Raw genomic sequence first — 7,495 nt, forward strand, 5'->3', positions numbered from 1 at the left:
CTCTATGCTCTGCAGGAATAATTAATACGTAGTGAGGAGTGGTAAGAAGAGAGTCTGAACTGAAATACAAGTGAGTAGGTTCTAAAGTCCATGGTGGCTATTTCCAGTCAATATTTTATATTTAATGTCCACAAATTCACGTTCATGTATTGCATTTGTAGTAATTCCATGTGAAATGTGCCATAAATACTGATAATGTGGCTATTTGTAAAGGGTTAGGCTGTTTCATCATGGGGTCATTTGTTAACTGTCGGGTTTAAAGAAAGGAAATCTACCCAGAAACAGCAGAAATGAATGTGTGAAAGCAATCAGGTCTTCTTCAGGAATTCTACAGACGCAGCAGCCTCAGTGTGGTGCTAATTAGCCCAGTTCCCGGTGTGTTCCGGTGTCCGTTTAGTATGCCGTGCTGTACTGTAGCTGTCCGTGGTTCTGAAGTTGATTTATGTTGCATCCCAGCAGAGATTTGTGCCAGATTCGGTGTGATGCAGACTCCGTTTTATATTCCAAACTGTCAATTCTGATCAGGATGGTGCCACGCCAAGAAAAAAAGTGACAACTTGTTAGAAAAATGTCATTAATTTAACCACTTCCTTAAGTGTATCCATCCATCTGTGTGCTCCATTAGAAAAACGGCAGCGTTGTTCCCCGAACCCGATCCATTCATCATTCATATTAAAAGCCATCCGGCTCTGTGGTTTGGAGGTGATGACATGCTTATGGATGGGGCGCTGTCCATGGTTCTGAATAACCATCCTCACACTGTTTGGAGCTGGTGGAATCATCAAAGTTGAACTTTTTTGGATTAAAAACTACTTTATGTTCTCCTCACATGACAGCAAACTAAAAAATCTGGATGTGTTCTGGCTCTTTATCTAAAAAAAAAAAGAAAAGTGTCCTTTTTTTTTTCTTGGCCACGTCCTGCTAAGTACTGTAATTCAATTAATTTCACTATCAACCAATAATGACCAGCATTAGCATATTAATGAGTGATGTTCATGAAATGGATCTTCATCATGTCTGCTGGAACTGGAGCAACCCAGTGGATTTGCTGCTCCAGTGTCTGTGACGGGCAAGGCAGTGTAACTAATTTACACCTTAAGCACAGTCTCATTAAAGGACCTGGGAGTGTCTGGGAAAGCGTTGCATTCTTTTTTAGTTTGGTGACTGTCTGGACGGGGCTGCAGAAAATCTTTCCTGTCCAATACGGAGAGAGCGTTGTCGTGTGTGATATTTGGCCTTTTTTCGCTGTCATTCCTCATTCTCTAATGCCAGAAAGGAGTTCACGTCCATGTCAGCGACGAGTCACTCCTGAATCAGAGATGTGACCTTTCTTTTCTTTTCAGGGAGGTTTGCTCGCATGCTTGTTTGATTTCACATTTCTGACAGTCGCAACTTTAATACAGAATAGGATTTGCAATTTTCTTCCCCCATTCCGTGCTCCGTCTCGGTAGCTCTTACTGTATAGCTGACTGGCTGACTGTCAGGCTCCTGCAAATACAGTCACACACAAGCTGAAACCCCCCCCCTATAATTTGACCTTAGCCGTCTCCAATATCCCTCAGGCAGCCATGGAGGACAGTTGATTCAGATAACTCCATTCCACCGGGCCTGTAAAATGAATTTAGGTCTGTTCAACTAAGGGCCCATTCATTTTGGCTCGTCTATCATTTCCCCAAGAATACCATCAGACCAGCAGTTATCTATTCTATATTTAAAACAGCTAGGATTATTTGGTGCATGGGATGAATTCACCTCATACTTCATACAGATTACCTCAAGCTATCTTATGTTGCCTTCTATCTATTGCTGCACTACAGATTCGGTATTAGAATATAAACCAGTGCCAGCAGCATTATAGCCTGTTTATTATGGTATATGCTTATCAGTGCGCACCCAGGACAAAAGGTTCATGAACGGCAGGAACTTTTAAACTACTCTCAAGGAATATTTAACTTTTTTTTGTCTCATCAAAAAGCAAAATCTGCTTCTTCCCCTCTTGAATTCTTTAAAAGACGAGCAGCAATCATAATTATTTACCCTTTACCCGAACAGAACAAACCCATTGACATTTCTCCTCACTGGGAGGTGAAAAAGACTCGTACTGTAATGAGACTCTTCAGGGCTAATGTTTTAATCTGCCGGAACTTCTCATAATATCATTAGCAGTTCCCAAATGCACCTTGCTGTTGTACTTATTATACAATAAACAACACTTTATGTAATGGCCAATGTGAGGCTTAATGATGACCCTGATGAGAAGAGGAATTAAGTTCATACCGGAGGCAAAGTTATAAAGAAGGTGAGAGATAACCTTGTTCTCGGCTGGAGGCAACAACAGTAAACGCCGCGATAGTAATCAGTGTTTTCATTCACGATATTTATCATGGCATGGCAGCTTCGGCGCTTAGCGCGGCCCGCTAATTCAGAGGGATTGTGGGATTGATAAAACAAACAGTGGAGGTAGTGAGGAAGGTGAGCTGCTTTGTCTACCCCTCAGTAAACACAGATCACACTCACAACTAATGTGTTGTCTCTCTCTTCTGGATCAACATTCACACATTCAAACGGTGCCATCACTATTGTTCAAGTTTCTGCAGTTAGGAATGGGGGGAAAAAAAGAAAAGTTCTTGGCAAAAATCCCTGGACAGGCTGAAAAGAAAAGAAAAAGTTTAAAGTCAAAGTGCCCTTCGATGAAACGCTGAACTTTCGGCTACCCCTGTTAAACTGTTCACTGGTGACCGAAACAGAGCCGTGATAAACATTTGACAAAGAATTCCCGCTGTGACTAATTGCTTGTTCTTATGCACTCTTCTTTTTTTTATCATGCCTAGTTTTAACATTTTAAAAAACTGATAATAAATAAATAAATAAATACAAATTACGACCCGCAGCACAGCTGGAATGCATTTTTGTAGTGACGCATTTCAACTGTGCAGATATTATCACTCAGTTCTTCTCCAGACAAGAAAAATAAATAAATAAATAAATAAACTAGGAAATTGAGAGCCCAGATATGGAGAGACCAGTGTGCTTTCATACCTAGAGTATGCTGCCATGGAGGAAGCCTATCACCGAAACCCAATGAACAGATAGCTTGGAGATTTATCAGAAATGATAAAGTGCTGTGAATGAGAAGGGTATGGCTTCTCCATTACCCATCCATCACCAATGATGTATTGCAGATAAACTACCAGGCAGCAACAAGCTCTTGCTGAGAGGCTGACCTCGTTGATGAAAGCGAAAAACTCCCCCATGGCCATCCCAGCATGCACGGCCCCCTCTTTTCAATACAACAGTCAGAGCTCGTCTCTGTAAAAAAGGGGGGGGGGACTCATATCCACACGACTACTTCTCGGGGGTGGTGTGTGCGCAGCGCTGACGGAAAAGAACAAACATGCAATTTGTCTCCAGACATGGGATGGAAAGTCCCTCTCCTCGACATAAGTGCTGGGAGGTGAAGTGTCTGACACAGTGCGGCTTCCACGAGCCTGTGTTTCAGCGCACCTGTTCAAACAGCACCTGGTTTCATCTCCACGTTGGCATCATTAAACAGACTGCAGCCGAACCTGCATTTTGTGTTTGTGATGTAAATGTTTGATGACCGTCGCGAGTCGAAGACATCTATCCCGAGCAGTGTGTAATTTTGCACTTTAGCAGCGCGGAGCAGACTTTATTTGAGTACTTTAGTGGCAAAGGAATCAGCGCCATCAGTAAACTGCCACATTATACCTAAGTTAGTCTATAAACGAAGAGAGACGACGAGATGACTCATCTATCAAAAGGCACAAAAAGAAACATCACCCACAGCGATATCTCTCAGTAATAAACACCCTGACAATAACAGCCCCCCTGATATCCACAGTCCTGATTTGAGTCCTTTAATATTGAGCGTCTGCTGATGGAGGTCAACACAATGTTTACATTTCTTCTCATACTGTAACACAGCTGCTTGCATTGGATAACGGCTGCATTAAAGTTAATGAGCTAATTGACATAATGGAATATTTTGTTAATGCCTATGCATTAAGGGAGCCTTGTCACAGTTTACATTTAATGGTTTTCAATAAAATCTAATAATGTATTGTGTAGCGTTTTGTGTCATTCTGGATCTGTTGTGCAGGTTTGGATGGACAAATTTCAGCCTGCAGCAGGAACAAGATCAAAATATATATATTTATCATTAACACTAAGGGTGGGTGATTCCAGAGAGAGTGAAATATAAAATTATATGATGCATTTCTTTTTATTACTCTGTAAATACCCTAATCACATGTTTTAAAACACGTTTTTGATGGTAAATTAACAAAATGTTCAGCAGCACAGATTCCAGTCAGCATTAAGAAGATGGGAGATGTTCATGTGTTCATGGTGCTATATCAGTTTTCTGTTATTTTCTGTACTGATACTCAAATCAAGACCTGGTATCTGTAGTATCTATGCATCAGGATCAGTCAATTAATTTAATTCACTTTAATTAACTGTTGGTTACTGTTGGACTGGTGTATGCCCACATGCCTTCTGGAAATACAACTAATTTGCAACAGCAAATATGATTTTCTAGGAAATTAATGAGGGAAAGTAAATATGTAAATATGTAAAACAATCACTGACATTGTGTTTAATTTGTTTTCTCATATCAAATGTTTTGTGTTTATGTAAAAATCCTGTTTATTACAGAAAACTACTTCTAAACAAAAGTTTGTTTGTCTGTTTTTAACCGCAGGCAGTATTCAGGATGCAAACAGTGGTCCCTGTATCAAAGGCTTGCATGCCCATGCCAGACCAACCAACTCCCTGCACGCCTCCTTTGATACGTATGGTTTGTTTCACCTGCTGGCAAGAAGCCTCACGAGGCGTGAGCGATGGAATCCATAATACCACTTTTAGTTTGTGTTGCTGTAAGACATATCGTCGGGCCAATGTGAACTGAATGAGATTAACAACATTGTTTGGGAATCTAGTTCTGATTATGTCCCAACAAAAACCATGGGCCGGCCTCTGAAATCATCTCATGTTTCTGTTTCAGCGGCTTCTGAGGGCAGAGAGTTGGCTCTCTGTGACCATAACTGACAATAGAATGAATTTATGACACCTAATCAGAGACCTTCCTCATTATTTAGCCCTGGAAGGCACACACAATGACAACTATTGGAAAATTGAATTGGTTTTCTTGTCTTTTTTTCTCTCTTCTTATCCAACCTTTTTGCTTTGGCTACAAGAGAGTAAACAAATGACACAGAGCTGAGTGGAAGTCGTGGAGATAAATTCTCAACCTGTGGTTTGCAGAGGATTGAGTGTTGGGACAAGTTAAGGCATGTGAAGTGACCCGGTCCACATTACCCCTGTCACTATCTGTATTTCTCAGCTTGGCCTGATAGATCCATGGGCCCTCTGCTGACAGAGATAATACAAGGCAGAGAGAAAGACCGTTTTGTGACAGCGATGGGAAAAAGCAGAGAGGGGCGAGCAAAAGCAGAGAACAGGGGGAAAGTGCATGACTCAGCGAAAGGTGTAGCACCATTAAAATTAAATTTACAGCTGGTTTCAGACAAATCTGTAAGCTCTGTGGCTGTAGGCAGAGGTGGTTGGGCATTTGGAGGACATTACAAATTGACACCCTACTTCTTGGGACTACTGAATCATTTATTACACCTACCACTACTTAAGCTGTCGAAGCAGTGATGGGTTTGGCACTGTGTTGTCCACAGTTAATTTATCAGGGATGAGCTGGCTGGTACGCTGTCTGCCCAGTCTGCTGTTGAATCTTCCTCTGTCATTAAAGATGTCAAAATCTCCAGCTTCCATTTTATCAGAAAGGAGAGGGTGTCATGAATGTGTTCACTAAAGCGTGTTATAGAGGGATTTTTATACGCCCTGATTTGAATAATCAATATCCTAATGTACCGATGCTGCTTGGATACTTATTGTTTCCGTGTAGAGTCGTAACAATGTCAACAGTTACAGTTAAGGCGGGGTTTTAATTTGTCAAACAGGGCGACAGGTACCGCGTTACTCCCGGCCCAGATGATTTGAGTCTGGAAAAACCTCAGTAGAACAGCAGAGTTATACTGTACCACCTTGTGATGAAGAGCGTTTATTATTCTTCATTATTAAAAGATAAAAAAAAGTAAGTAAGTAACCAAAATGAGCAGACAGAAAAAAAGAGAAATTAAATTTAAAAAAAGGGAAACGTGACAAACTGTGGACAGAACTGATACATTTCTGATTAAACACACAAATTAAAAGCATAACTAAAGCCTGACTTTCCCCGTTGAAGGATCACTAAAACAAACTCCTCTAACGTTATGCGGAGTATTAGGTTTTTTACTTTTTACCGTTGCCATAAAAGCCCTTTTTATCTGTCTGCCAAAATGATCTACTTCAATTATAGCGGAGCTTAGCAGAACAGATCAGAAGAGAGAGCAAAAGTCAGTCACTTCTATTTTGATCACTCATAAATACTGCATGTAGAAACAATATTGCTGATTATATTTGTATTCAAATAAAATCCTTTGGTATATTTGAATGTTGATTCACGTAATACTCGGGTGATTTAGCTCATATACACACCACGACATTGTCATTCACTTCCTGCACTGTTCCTTGTAGTCGAATGAATACAATGTGCCCAATATTTACCTGATCATCTACTGAATATTGAACACTGTTCTGGTTTTCCTGCAACATAAATACATCTCAGTTAGAACACAAGGTAAAAGTAATCATTCAAAAAGTACTTGGGCATGAGAGGGGAATAACTGTTAAATACTGAAATATTTACATTTTATGTTTTGTATGCACATCTTTTTGTCATTTTGCATTATTAAGACAAAAAGAGGAGGATGAAACTATCTTTGGAGATGTATCCTTAAAGCTCTAAGCCTCTGAACGTGGACGGGAAAGCCAGCAGGATTATCGAGGCAGTGTCAACAAAGCTTGTAGCACATAAGCAAGGACGGACAGCGCTGTCGTTTGTCGTTTTACTTCTTTCTGACTTCAGTCTTGCTCTCCATTTCATACTCATGAATATCATTCAGCCTGTGACTATTAATGAAGTCAGAATATTCTATTTCACACTTTTTACATGCCTGCAAACACTCTTCATGAATGCGTGTAGGGTGTCCTCAGCCGTTTAATCTCTAAAGTGTTGTTGGTGTTTTCACAAATTGAGCTGATGATTGTCACACTAAATATTAATCAGGGGGGAATGAAATGGAAGCAACAAAATACACAGGCCAGGTGTGTTTTTTTCCATTCTGTCAGTGTCTATAAAGTCTGTTGTGACACAAAATGAGTTTGTGTTTTTCTGATATAACAGCAGAAAAAAGTTGTGAACACTAGACTGACAGATCATCTTTTAACTTGGTGAACATGTCCTTGTTTAAACATCCAGCAGTTACACAGCAGCATTATAATTCATTTGGAGTTCATTTTCTAACGACTTGGTGAATGTAAATCCAATATTCACTCTGTTTTTTAGGCTGCTTCAAGCCGC

The 7,495-nt window shown here is 40.3% G+C and overlaps 1 protein-coding gene across 1 annotated transcript in view; it reads right to left on the reverse strand.

The window, feature by feature from the left end:
• LOC104926358 (BMP/retinoic acid-inducible neural-specific protein 3) overlaps positions 1–6,679 on the reverse strand; it is a 53,810-nt gene extending 47,131 nt beyond the window's left edge. The window contains exon 1 of the mRNA XM_027290479.1: positions 6,640–6,679. The gene's annotated coding sequence lies outside the window, so the exon portion shown is untranslated. The remainder of the gene's footprint in view (positions 1–6,639) is intronic.
• Positions 6,680–7,495: the final 816 nt, after the last annotated feature.

The sequence above is a fragment of the Larimichthys crocea genome, chromosome XVII (genome assembly GCF_000972845.2).
Source record: "Larimichthys crocea isolate SSNF chromosome XVII, L_crocea_2.0, whole genome shotgun sequence".
Taxonomy (NCBI): domain Eukaryota; kingdom Metazoa; phylum Chordata; class Actinopteri; family Sciaenidae; genus Larimichthys; species Larimichthys crocea.